Raw genomic sequence first — 13881 nt, 5'->3', positions numbered from 1 at the left:
GTGCATGAACCACTATGCCAGTGTTGATCACAGAAAGTGGAACTCACCTCAGCTTGGCCTAGGGTCCGATGAATCCTCCCTTAGGACATGCCAATGGCAAGGCTCTCTAGGTCATGAACTGATGGTCTCTGAGCTGGCCTCTGGATGTGCTGCCTCTGGGCTTCCCTAGAGGGAACCTGGCACAGACCAGTGGGGACACTGCCAATGACTAGCCTTCAGCAACCCTTTTGGAGCTACAAGCAATTCAGAATTTGTGGCTGCCTCTGCTGGGCCTAGGTGCACATGGAAATACCAAGCTGCACACCTAGGCTGGTGTTGGTCAAATAAGTTTGTAAATATGATATATATGTTTGCTCACTTATAGTTTGCTTTGGGTGTGGAAGACAGGCTGTAAGCTGGCAAAGTCATTATAGCCTAAGGTTTAGTTTTAAAACTAAGCTTTTCCCCACACCCTTGACTGTTGCATGATGTGGGGTGGTGCACTCTTATGAGGAATCCCATTATGCTTCAGATAAGTGACTTTGTATCAGAGACTTCCTTGTTTGAATATTGGATTAAAGGTTTTGGTTTCTACACTATAAAATGGAGCAGAGAAGCCCATGCTGGAGAAAAGCAGAGAAAGGCCACATGGAGGAGAGAAGAAGCAGCCAAGATGGTGGAGTACTGAAGGAGAAGCCAGTTTGTGCAGAGTTTGTGCAGAGAGAAGGAGATGGGGAACAGAGGTGAATAAGGCTGGTGAGCTAGAAACCTTTGATTCTAGGAAAGTCGGATAAGTCAGTGGCTTTGGGAGCCCTGAATGGAAAGGGAAGTGTTTTCCCACTGTGTGTATTTCTTGCCTGCTGGGTGTAAACTAGGATTAAAGGTAATGGCCCACCAGTTCCTGGCTCTATTGTTTCATCAAATGTGAACCTGCACGGGCCAGGAGGCTGTGATGGTGGCTGCGGCTACTGGCTTTACAGCTGGATTTACTCACACTGGACCTGGGGGATGGTCAGCAAAAGGCCAAGGTTGCCTGAGATCCACTTCATGAAGCATCTGTCTGCTGGCTGCTTGTTGAGCTCAGCCCCTAAAAAAGCCTGTGGTAGAATCTAGAGCCTGCAGCAATTCAGGGATTAGCAAGGATGGTGGGTGTGGCTCCCAACCCTTGGCCCCAGGTGTCAGTCAGTCTATCCAGACTTCTTTCATAGAACTCAGTAAGATGCGGGCCCCAGGAGTCCTGTGTTTGCAGCCTCTGAGACCCAGAGATGTGGTCTGCATACAATCTGGACAGTTACATGTAGGTAGAGCGCAGAGCGCATTCCTAGCAGCTGTGGCTGGTGCAATGCTGTGAGAACACTCCAGTGCCGAAAACACTCCAAAACACACCCAGGAGGGAGCTCACTTGCTGTAAGGAAGTGACTCAGTGCCAACCAGGCAGCTTCCTGATCTTTTTAGCCATTGCTTTGAAGAACACGCTGTAACACCCTATAGCAGTGTTTCCCAACCTTTTTTGTGCCATGCCCCACCTTAACCATTTTAAAATTTTTATGTCCCCCCCCCATGTAACATACATAATTTTTAACATTAAAAAATTGATTTGTTCACTTAATAAACATAAATGATAGGTTCTAGGAAGAAATCACTATGAAATTGTTAACAAAACACAGTAAGTAAAATTTTAAAACATATAATGAAAAACAGAAATTTAAATTCCAAATAATTTTAATACAGATTTTCCTATATTAATTTATTATTTTAATTAGTGTGATCCTTGCGCTTGATGCTTGCTGCACAGAGATTTTATATTAGGTTCCAATTTGGTTAGCTTTAGTCTCAAGTCTCCACGTTGTGTTATATCCAGCCGATTTCTTTTTTTACCAGTAAATCATTTACAGCACTAAATCCACATTCAGCTAAAAATGAAGATGGAAACGGTAGCAATAGTTTTCTTGCACATTTGGTTGAATTTGGGTATTTGATTTCTGTTTCCTCACAAAGCCATGCCATCATTCCTTTGATATTAAATAAAGCTTTAACTGAATCATCATTTTGCAATTCTGCGAGTTCTTCTTGATACTGCATATTTGATATATCAGACAAATCCACTAACATTGACTGCATCATCCATGTTGGAAAATCAATTTGTTTTAAATCAGAAAATCTTTCTTTTAAATCAGCCAATAGAATATTCAAATGATTGACAATAACAAGTAAAGCGGTATCAGTTACTTCACATTTTTGGAGCCAATGAAACTGTTTAAAGTTTTTGTTAATATGTTTCTGACATAACTCAATATTGGTAATGAAACCAAATATTTGCTTTTGCATCGACAAGAGTTTTATTTGTTCCTTGAAGTTGCTTATTTAATATATTTAGTTTTTCAAAGATATCGGCTAAATAACTCACAAATGCTTTACCATCTATTGTTAACAGATACTTCATTTCAGGTTTGTCGCTTAAAAAATCACTAAGAGTATCAAACAGTTCCATAAATCTTTTCAAACAGTTTCCTTTAGATAGCCATCTGACTTCAGTATGAAGTAAAAGTCTCACATGGTCTTCATTTTGTTCTTCACAAAATAGCTTGAAAAGACGCTCACATTTGGCACTAGCTTTAATAGCATTAACACACTTTATTACTGTATGTAATACTTCATTCAGAACAGGCGAGATGTTTTTAGCTACCAAGTTTTCCCTATGAATAACACAATGCACAAGAATCATTTCTGGATTCGCATCTTTCATCAATTTTAAGCAGCCATTTTTCTTGCCCATCATATTGGGAGCACCATCTGCAGCACAAGATGTTATATTTTTCATTGGTATATCATTGACATCTAAGTAGTTTTTTAGCTTATTATATATATATCTTTGGAGGTAGTGGTGCTTTCTAATCTTTTACAGAACATTTCTTCAGCAAAATGTCCTTTATCAATATATCTTACGTAAGTTATCAATACTGCCTCACTGTCTCTCAAAGTTGATTCATCCATTTGCAAGGAGAATTTTCTTGTTTTCAGCTTTTCAATAAGTTGTTTTTCAATATCCTCACTCATTTCGTCTATTCTTCTGCTAACAGAATTGTTACTTAGTGGCATAGCTTTTACATCATTGTCATTTGTCATCTTTTTCAAGAACCGTGTTTAAGAAATGCTGATATTGATGGTTTTATTAAATTCTCTCCTATAGTGTGATTTTCTCCAGTTTTAGTGATGAATAAAGAAATTTGATAACTCGCCTCAAGAACACAATTATTAGTTGAAGTATGAGCGGTAAATAGAGACTTTAATGTTGTTCTTTTTTTAAAATTTTTCTTTAAAGTTTTAAAGTAACTCAAATCTGAATTAATATGAGCACTATGTTTCGCCTTCAAATGTGCCTCAAGATGACCTCATTTCATTGATTTGTTGGTCAAGCATTGCTGGCATAAAAGACAAAAATGAATCCGCTCATCGTGAACAGCGGGTATGAACCCAAATTTTAAATATTCCTCCGAATATTGATGAGTTTTTTCTTGCTTGCACCACTCATTTTACTATGGGCTATAATAAAAATAAGATCAATTAAAAACTAATATTTAAATATGTGTTAAAATATATTCAATGTGACATAGAGTAAACGTATACTAAAAATTCATATTTATTTAAATGTATATAACACATTTACTACACTACCACCGCAAATCAAAAGGTATTTATATTTTTTCCACTTGACAAAATTTTCTGGAAAGTTATGCTTCTAAAATTAAAATTGTCGTGCATGCACTATTATAGCCCCAATAATATTTATAAAATATTATTGCTTTCTAGCCCCGATGCAAGAAGTACTTAATAAAGAATTTAATATTGATAAAAATAAAATCAAATACTTACCAATTATATCTATACTATATATATATTTATTAAATCAATGAGCTTTTACAACAGTTTTGACTGACACTTATTTCAAATTAACACCAACTGAATGATGTGAAACACTACAGAAGTTGTGATGGGCCAACTAGGTGAGAAAAACTGCGTTGTTTAGCGAGTTTTTAAAACATCCGGGGTTCCCCGCGGCAGACGGCACGCTCCGTGGTGAACCCAGGATGAAGTTTACTTGACGACAGCACCCTTCGCGGTGAACCCAGGACGAAGTTTACTTGACAACGCCAATCACCCAGTTGATATTTTGGTCTCGTCAAATGAAATTATACTTAATAATTATTTACCGCAATTATTTAAGAATTGCATTTTTTGTTAAATTTGGCACTGATATCTAGCATTGCATTTAAATGGCCCGGGGCGAAAAAGTTAAAGTCGTGTCAAGTCCATTTTTAAATTGCCCCCCTTAACTATCAAATTGCCCCCCTGTGGGGCATGGGCCCCACGTTGGGAAACACCGCCCTATAGGCTGAACCTGTGTATATAAGCTAGCTTACTTCCTGAATAAAGTGGACCTATGGCACTGAACTTGGTCTCCGGAGCCGGGTCTCTGTGTCTCCGGAGTCCTCACCCCCAGTGGGCCTTGTCCACAGTTACTACTGAGTCTCCCGGGAGGTTGAAACACCAGTCATAGACTAGACTTGAGAGAGTGCAGGGTTGGGGGGAAAGGGTGAAACTCCAGCCTCAAGGCCAGAAAACTGAGTCACTAACGCACTCTCTGCTTTCCGGCTTACTTCTCAGAAGGACTCAGTCTCCATAGGGTGGGGCAGGAGAGATTCCCAAGGTTGGAGCCCTTGCCCTCCCATGGGCTGATGCCTCACAGAGGGGACTGCTCCACCCAAGAAAGAAAAGGACTGCAGTTTGATAAATGTCTCAACTCAGTGTTTTTGGTGGCTGTCCGCCACAGTGTCTCTCCTTAGGCTACCAACTTTATACTTTCCTCATGCAACTCTAGTGCTCTCAGCCCTCCCTCCGTGCCAGAGTCCTGGGTGTGAACAAGATGTTCTGTGCTGGCCCTTTCAGATAGAGCCTGCATCTCTGAGAGCTCCATCTCTTCCTCACAGACAGAAACCTCAGCTGTTTTTACCACCAAATGCTGTGTGGGTACCTCTTTTAGGCTCTGGGTTTTAGACTGGAGTGCCAGACCTGGGGCTTAGAACCCACACCTCTTAGGGTGAACCTCCCCACAGTGACAATCCCTTCAGACCCTCCATAACCACTCGTTCCTGGGAGCAGGGAAGCCCTTTCTGCATCTCCACTCTTACTACCAGTCTCAATGTGGTTTCTTCTGTGATCCTTGGTTATAGACTCTTTTTAGTACAAAGTTGGTTCTTCAAGATGATTATTCTTAAATTAAATTGTAATCCAATTTGGTCCTGGGAGTTGGCAGTTGGAATGTTTGCCATCCTGGAATCTCCATATTTAAATATTAAATGCATGAAATAAACTACCTTTTGGTATATTGGGGTTATTTTATACTTAAAACGGCCATTAGGGCGGAGAAATAGTTGTTAAATTATTTGAATCCCTCCACTGATTTGCTTACTTCTTTGGGTCCCTTTCATTTAATTTTGACTTAATAATTCTGTTATTTTGTCAGTTCTTTAGTGTTCTTAAAAAGAGGGCTTTTAAATACTTTCTAAGTTGTTGTATAATAAAGAATTATCCTTACTCAAAAAGAAATCTGGTCTTTGTCTTGCCTCCTGGGAATTGATCTCTAAGCCCTTGGAACAGGGGTCCCCAAACTTTTTACACAGGGGGCCAGTTCACTGTCCCTCAGACCGTTGGAGGGCCAGACTATAAAAAAAAAACTATGAATAAATCCCTATGCACACTGCACACATCTTATTTTAAAGTAAAAAAACAAAATGGAACAAGTACAATATTTAAATAAAGAACAAGTAAATTTAAATCAACAAACTGACCAGTATTTCGATGGGAACTATGCTTCTCTCACTGACCACCAATGAAAGAGGTGCCCCTTTGAGAAGTGCGGTGAGGGCCGGATAAATAGCCTCAGAGGGCCGCATGTGGCCCGTGGGCTGTAGTTTGGGGACCCCTGCCTTGGAATGTACTGCTTGATGAGAGTATCTTGGTTTATCTAAGGGCCTTGGGTCGTACTAATAATCTAACAATGTGATTTAGGGTGAGGGCTCTGAGTCACTCACTGGTTATCAGCTCTGGAGGGGTGAGCCACACAAGAATTCAACCACATGTAAATTACTAAGCCCCAATAAAAACTCTGGACACCAAGGCTCAGGTAAGAATCCCGGTTGTCAATACAGTTGTCCTTTGCCATATCATGGTTCACTTTTCGTGGTCTCACTGTATTGTGAATTTTTAAATTGTATACAGTATATCTAATTTTGTATCGTTGATTTTTCACTATATCACGGGATTTTGTGGTATATATGCATTTTTACATATTTATTATTTTTATTATTTTTGTGGTAAAATAAGCATTTTCTAGCCTAAAAAATAAAAAAACAATATAAAAAGTATAAAAATATTAATTAAAACATATTAAAAGAATATTACTATATATTCACTGGTGAATACACATAGAATTTTATGCTGTTAAAATTATGTAGGTTTAAGAGTGTAGAAAGTGTTTAAGAGCATAGGAAGTGTTTATAAGAGTGTGGGAAAGGTTAATAACAGTGTGGGAAAGGTTTATAAGAGTGTGGGGAGAATTTATAAAGCCTTAAAATATATATAAGTAATAAAATAAATATAAGGTCGCTACTTCACGGATTTTTGCCTATCATGGGCATTCTGGAACCTAACCCCTGTGATAAATGAGGGACCACTGTCCCACATGTCTGCAGGGAGAAGTTAGCACTATCTATGACTCATCTAGAACAGGACAATGAAAGTGTCACACATGGAACTACCTTGGACCTGCCTCATGTGTCTGCTTTTGGCAGATTTTAACCTTTATCCTTTTGCTAAAATAAACCATAACCACGAATGTAACAAGTTTCAGGGAATTATATGAGTACAGTGGTACCTTGAGATACGAACAGACCAACATATGAATTTTTTTTAAGATATGAGCTGCAGCTTGGTCTGTAATTTTGTTCGAGATCCTAGCGAAATTCCGAGATACAAGTTGTGATTCAGGAAACTGCCACTAGTTGGCACGTTGGCGCATGGGTCCAGTTTGATATACGAGTTGACTGACTTACAAGCTCAGTTACAGAACAAATTAAATTCGTATCTCATGAGGCCACTGTATGTCTAGCAACTTAACAAACATGCTTGGGGAGCCACAAATGTGGTGTTAGAAGTAAAAGTCAGCCCTGGCTGGATAGCTCAGTTGGTTAGAACACCATCCTGACTCTTAGAGATTGCCAATTCAATCCCCATTCAGGGCACATAACATGTTAATACGTTAAAATAAAATTAATAATAAAAAAAAGTAAAGGTGGTCTTAGAGATTTCCTTAACTTTGCAGTTGTTTTCAGTGGTTATTGTTTTCAATGGAAAGGAAATTTCCTTACCAAGACAGACATATGATTATAGATAAAGAAGTCTGTAATAATTAGGAAATGCATCTTCCTGACTTTACTCCATGTTTACATTATACAACCATTTACTTGACTTAAGCCATGTGACTGAACTAATTTTAATCAAAATGTCAAGACAGGCTTTTAAGAATCAGACTTAGTCAAATACTGTCTAAATGGTTTTTAATAAAAAGGTCATCATATATGCATAAATATATATAAATGTAATATATATAAATGTATGTATGAATATATCTCACTGACAAAATAGCACTGAATTAGGAGTCAATTAGGAGACATGGATTATAATTGTAGTTCTGACTTTATACTTTCTGGAAAAGTCTACTTATTTAAGTTTACTTTCTCATAAACCTAGTGACTTAGGTCAAGGGATCTCTTTGGGGGTGACTTTGTCTACCATTTTGAAAATTAATGGGGCCTATTTTGGTAGTCATAACATTTGGATTTACTATTAATGGGAAGCCAAAAATTTCAATTGGTTCATAACAGAACTTGCAAAAAAAGAATTGTTTCATATCCTGCACAATTTTTGGTATCAGACCTTTGTTTAGGTGACATCTGTTCAGAATTATCTGAGCCTAGGATCTAACTTTATACATGAAATAATATATGTTTGGGTGTGCTTTTAATACACATGGAATTTTCCAGAGTTAGAACTGCAGTATAAGTTGAGGAAAGATTGCATGTTATCTTGTTTGCCAGTTTCCCAGTAATGCCACTCATGTGTTTGAGTCACTGAGATTACTCACCTGCATGAATCTGCATGTATGGCTGTCACACTCATGTTACAAGCACAAATGACTTCAATAGGTCTCCCAGTATAGTCCTGAACTGATCATTTACACATTGAAATGCAGGTTATTATTATAAATCCCTTTCTTTCATTTTTTTCTCTGTATTAAAGTCAGTATATTATTATTTTTTAAAAGTATGTGTGTGTGTAAGTTATAAAAATCTATTGATTTAATTTTGGTGTAGTATCCTAATCTGCCTGTCAAATTTGCCCTCTGACAACTGCACACACACACACACACTAGAGAATGACATGAGCTCTCTTTTTTATGAAAAGATATTCCACATTAAGAGTATGCCAGGCCCTGGCCGGTTGGCTCAGCGGTAGAGCGTCGGCCTGGCGTGCGGGGGACCCGGGTTCAATTCCCGGCCAGGGCACATAGGAGAAGCGCCCATCTGCTTCTCCACCCCCCCCCCCCTTCCTCTCTGTCTTTCTCTTCCCCTCCCGCAGCCAAGGCTCCATTGGAGCAAAGATGGCCCGGGCGCTGGGGATGGCTCCTTGGCCTCTGCCCCAGGCGCTAGAGTGGCTCTGGTCACGGCAGAGCGATGCCCCAGAGGGGCAGAGCATCGCCCCCTGGTGGGCAGAGCATCGCCCCTGGTGGGCGTGCCGGGTGGATCCCGGTCGGGCGCATGCGGGAGTCTGTCTGACTGTCTCTCCCCGTTTCCAGCTTCAGAAAAATACAAAAAAAAAAAAAAAAGAGTATGCCAACATGTCCTGTCTGGGTTGCTTAGTGGATAAAGCATTGACTCTGTGTGCTAGAAGTCACGGGTTCAACCCCCAGTCAGGACACATATGAGAAGCAGTCAATGATTATATAACCAAATGGAACAAATTAAGTGAAATAATGAATTGATGCTTCTCTCTTTCTCTCTCTCTCTCTCAAATCAATGGGAAAGAAAAGAAAAGAATATCACAACATAAAAATAAAATGTCTATATACTCATTATTACTTCATTTCAGTGAATTAACCTGGTTTGGGCTTTGCGTGGTGAAAACTTTGGTTATGTGGCTAAGCCACTCTGCCTCATGTGGCTTCATAACCATCAACTCCCTCAAGGTATGTGGTCCATTATCAAAGATGATCCTCTGGTTTAGATAAGAAAGGGACCCATTTCTAAAAGATAGTCTCTACTCAGGACCAAGTGAGTGTATTTTTATTTCAACATAATTAATTTCAGTGAATTTACTAGTAAGTAGTAAAATTACATTGATGAGTAAGACAGTGTTCCTCACCATAAAGGGCTTATAATCTAATTGGGGAGAAAGTCTTAAACTCAAAAGCCTATGATGTAATGCAGGGAATAAAAAAATCTGAAGTGTGGGGTATAAGCCAAACACTATGGGAAAGCTTAAATGGGAGAATGAGGAAAGGCTTTAACAAGTTAGATGGGGTGTTTCAGACTGGGGACACTCCATTAACAAGGGGTAAAGTAGAAACTAGAAAGTATAAGGAAGGTCATGGGAGAGTCTGGTCACTGATCTTAGAAAGTTAACATTAGCGAGGACTTGTAGACAAGGTAAGGCTGGAAGAGTAGATTGGGATTCCATCATGGGGAGCCTGGAAAGGAAGGCTTGGAGTCAGGACAAGATTCTGCAGGTGATTCGGCAGGGAGCAAAGAAGTTTGGAGGAAAAGTGACATTTCTGAGCCCTGGTATGTAAAATTTTCTGGCTGACATCTGCAGGATGCACTGAGGGTCAGGAGGAAGTAGGGAGAAAGGCAGTTCTATTAATAGCTGTTGGTACTAGCCTAGGTGAGACTAGTGAGGCGGGAAGCAGAACAGCAGCAGCAGCTGGAGTGGAATACGAGGCTGGAGGGAGAGGCTTACAGAGGAGGAGGGTTGAGTGGGAGAGGGTGCACATGGACTCCAAGGGCTGTGACCTGGATGACGGAAAGCAAGGTGATGATGCTGTAACCCTGGGTGGTCCAGGAAGACAGAGGTAATGATGAGCTTGGTTTTTAGACCAGTTGTGTTTCAAGGGCAGATACTTATTTCCAGTAAGCTATTTAAAAAGAGGCTGAATGCTCTAAAATTTCCAGATGTCATTTTAGTTCTCTACCACCCCTCTCCTCCTTGAGAAAGGCCCTCTTCTCTGTCACAACTGAAAGGTTACAGAAAACACTGTGGCTAAAACTTGCCCTCTGGCCCTGGCGGGATAGTTCAGTTGGTTAGAACATTGTCTGGAAGCACAGAGGTTGCCGGTTCCATCCCTGGTCAGGGCACATACAGGAACAGCTTGATGTTCCTGTCTGTCTCTCTCCCCTTTCCTCTTTTGCTAAAATAAATACATAACAATTAACAACAACAATTTGCATTCTGGACCAGATCCAAGCTAGACTCAAATACTAGCTCTGTCGCTCTCTAGATGTATGACTTTGTATAGGTCACTGGCTCTCTCTAGCTTCAGTTTCCTCATTTAGAGAATGGTGATGATGAAAATATCTTCTATATAATGTTGTTTAGACCAATAAATCAGTACATGGCATTAGTGTAAGTGCCTAAAAATGTTAGCCGTTAGTAAACCAGATGACTTGTCATTGCCAAACAAACCCTGAGCTTTCCTACCTCCCATCTATTGGCCCTGATGCTGATCTCTGCTTGGAATGCTTCCTCCCCTCCCCTCACCCCATCCACCAGTAGAATTCCCTCCTAGTGTTCATCTTACTCTCTGCTCAAGATCTTGAAATTCTAATTACTCTTAACTCCAGGAGCCAGGGTTGCAATTTGGGGTTATCCACCATAATGAAAGAGTTTGCACACTCATTGTGATGATTAAACAGTTTTGACTGGTTCAAAAGGGGAACTCAGGACCTGATTCTATTACAAAAAAATACTCTGATTCTGTGAGGCTTTCCTAACATGTTGTTTTTAATTCATTTATTGATTTTTAGAGAAAGAGGAAAGAAGAGAGAGAAAGAGACAGAAACATTGATCTGTTCCTATATGTGCCTTGACCAGGGATCAAACTTGCTACCTTTGCACATTGGGATGATGCTCCAACCAATACGGCCAACATTTTCCCTAGTATGTTTTAATGGAGGGATCATGTTGCAAAACATCTTGCCAAAACACAGCCTTTATCGAATATAAATAGGATAAAAACAAAAGCTTGGGAAGCTAAATAAAATTTGGTAAGGTCTAGTTAGCTAGCGTGTGTGTGTGTGTGTGTGTGTGTGTGTGTGTGTGTGTGTGTGAGAGAGAGAGAGAGAGAGAGAGAGAATAGTTGGGAACTTTTTCCCTGGCACCTCTTATTTGGCAGCTTTTTCCTCTCTGGCAGCCTTGTCCCAGCTGAAAAGTGCTACCAGCCAGTTATTTTCTGCTACCTTCCACTCAGGCTTGGTTTTAGCAAATGCAACTTGCCTGGGAGCTGCAGAAATGCTACTCTGCACAGCCCTGATGCCAAATTGGAAGAGACATTATTCTCTGTGAAATTAAGATAAGAGTTCAGAAGGGCCATTCTGCTTCAAAATATAATTTTAACAATTTTTTTTCAAGTTAACTGAAACAGTAGCTCAATGTTATTTGATGGGTCTTACTACAGTATCTTTCTTTTGTTTTAGAACAGTTCCTATAGCAATATAATGAAAGTAACCTTTATTTTTTTTCAGCAGTGAAGAAAGAACTATAAATTATCCCTTACCCTAGTTTCCTTTCAGCACATACAAAAGCCAGTGCTTGCTCTGCCCCAATAAATCAAAGCTTCAAAAAGGGCAAGGCAGCTAATCAGAGAATGCAGCTTCCACTAACTAGACAATGAAATCCTGTGTCTGTCATCTTTGGAATTAATAAGAGATAAAGTGCCAATTTACACAAAGTTTACAAAGTAGAACAGGAAAGAGTCGGGACTTGGAATGGATTTGTAAACCTGGTCATTATATTCATCTAAGAACATCAATCCTGACTTTTCATCTGCATTTAATGGCCATAGGTAAATGTATTGAATTCATTTCCAAGGACCAAAGACATAATCATTTTACTTTTGAAAAATATATTTTCAAAAAAAATTTTCTGAGCTGGGATTGATAAGAAGCATGTTTCTGAGAGAAATTGATATTGGAAATAAACCTTGAAGGACACAGGACCTTTTAATAGTCACAGCGATGCAGAAACATTTTGTAAGAATGGATTGACTGCAATGGATCATGCCCTATTGGTTCAACTTTTCTAGTTTTCCGATATTAATGTCCCCAACAGAGTAATTAATGAAGCCAATATTTATTGAATGCACTCTCTGCATCAGGCATTAAGCTAGGCACAGGGTTAAGAAGATGAATAAAACATTGGACCTGCTTCCCTCAAGGGGCTCTCGCCCTTCAAAAGTTCAACTGTTGTTTAATTTTATGACACAAAATAAAACACAAGAATCATTATAAATTGATCTTGAAGTTCAGTTGGGAACTCTCCATGAAAGTTTTGCTTCAAAGCAATTTTCTCTGTAAAATAAAATTGAATGACCTGAAATGGAAAGAAGACAGCTTTTTCTAGGACAGGATATAGTTGCAAAAATCCACCAAACGCAATAAACCTTCCCTTCACCATAACCACAGCCACAAACTTAGTCATTCAATATAACTGCTTGAAAACTAAAAAAGAAAAAAAAAGGTAAATACTTACGTTAAAGTACTTCTGTAAAGGTAGCAGAGTCAAAAATCTAAATGTATTCGGAGTCCCAGCTGGAACCCAACTAGTGCTAATATCTGGAATTTTTCACTTAAGTCTGTTTATACGAGTAACAAATGACCTCCTGGGAGGGACACATTTTTTAAAAAGGAGATAATTCTGCACATGGGCTGGGTTCAAATATATCATTTTACTGTATGGGACTCAAAATTTTCTAGCCCACTGGGCTGGCATGGAGATTTCAAATTTTTAAAATTGAGAAAGCAATTTTTACTAAAAACTCCATAATAATAGACACAGGGGTACAGGGAAACACTGTTTGGGATCCATGTCACAAGGGTAACATAAAATGTAAAGAAGCAACAATTCCCCCATTTCTGCACCCTCCACAGTGAAACTTCGGCTTATCCAAGTTTCTGAGACTATCATACCCTTCTGCTCCGTCGGTGGCATCTGGGAAGGAGAGGTCGCACCCTTCCCACAGAACAGCCCCACTGTGAACATCTTCACAGTGGAGATCACCAGCACCAAATGATGCTGCATTAAAAAAAAAGGGGGGCCTGACCTGTGGTGGCACAGTGGATAAAGTGTTGACCTGGAAATGCTGAGGTTGCTGGTTCAAAACCCTGGGCTTGCCTGGTCAAGGCACATATGGGAGTTCATGCTTTCAGCTCCTTCCCCCTTCTCTCTCTCTGTCTCTCTCTCCTCTCTCTCCCTCTCTGTCTCTCTCCTCTTTAAAAATGAATAAATAAAATAAAACTTAAAAAAAAAAAGAAAGGGAATGGCAGATGCCATGGGGTAGATGACAAATGGTAGGTGATACATATGAGCACCCCCTAGGGAACCCTAGATATAATTAGAGTATTTTGCAGGGAGCTACAGGACTCTCAATAGTAGGTAGAGATAAGAACCAGAGAAATATTGCTTATTCCTGCTCATCTGATCCTTTCTGTCTGTTCTCCAATGTTGGAGTAGATTCCTAGACTATATAAAAACATAAATTAGTCAAACATTCGATTCTGATTCATTTCAAGT

The sequence above is a fragment of the Saccopteryx leptura genome, chromosome 1 (assembly GCF_036850995.1).
Source record: "Saccopteryx leptura isolate mSacLep1 chromosome 1, mSacLep1_pri_phased_curated, whole genome shotgun sequence".
NCBI lineage: Eukaryota > Metazoa > Chordata > Mammalia > Chiroptera > Emballonuridae > Saccopteryx > Saccopteryx leptura.
The sequence above is the reverse complement of the archived record's forward strand: the minus strand, read 5'-3'. Positions refer to the sequence as shown.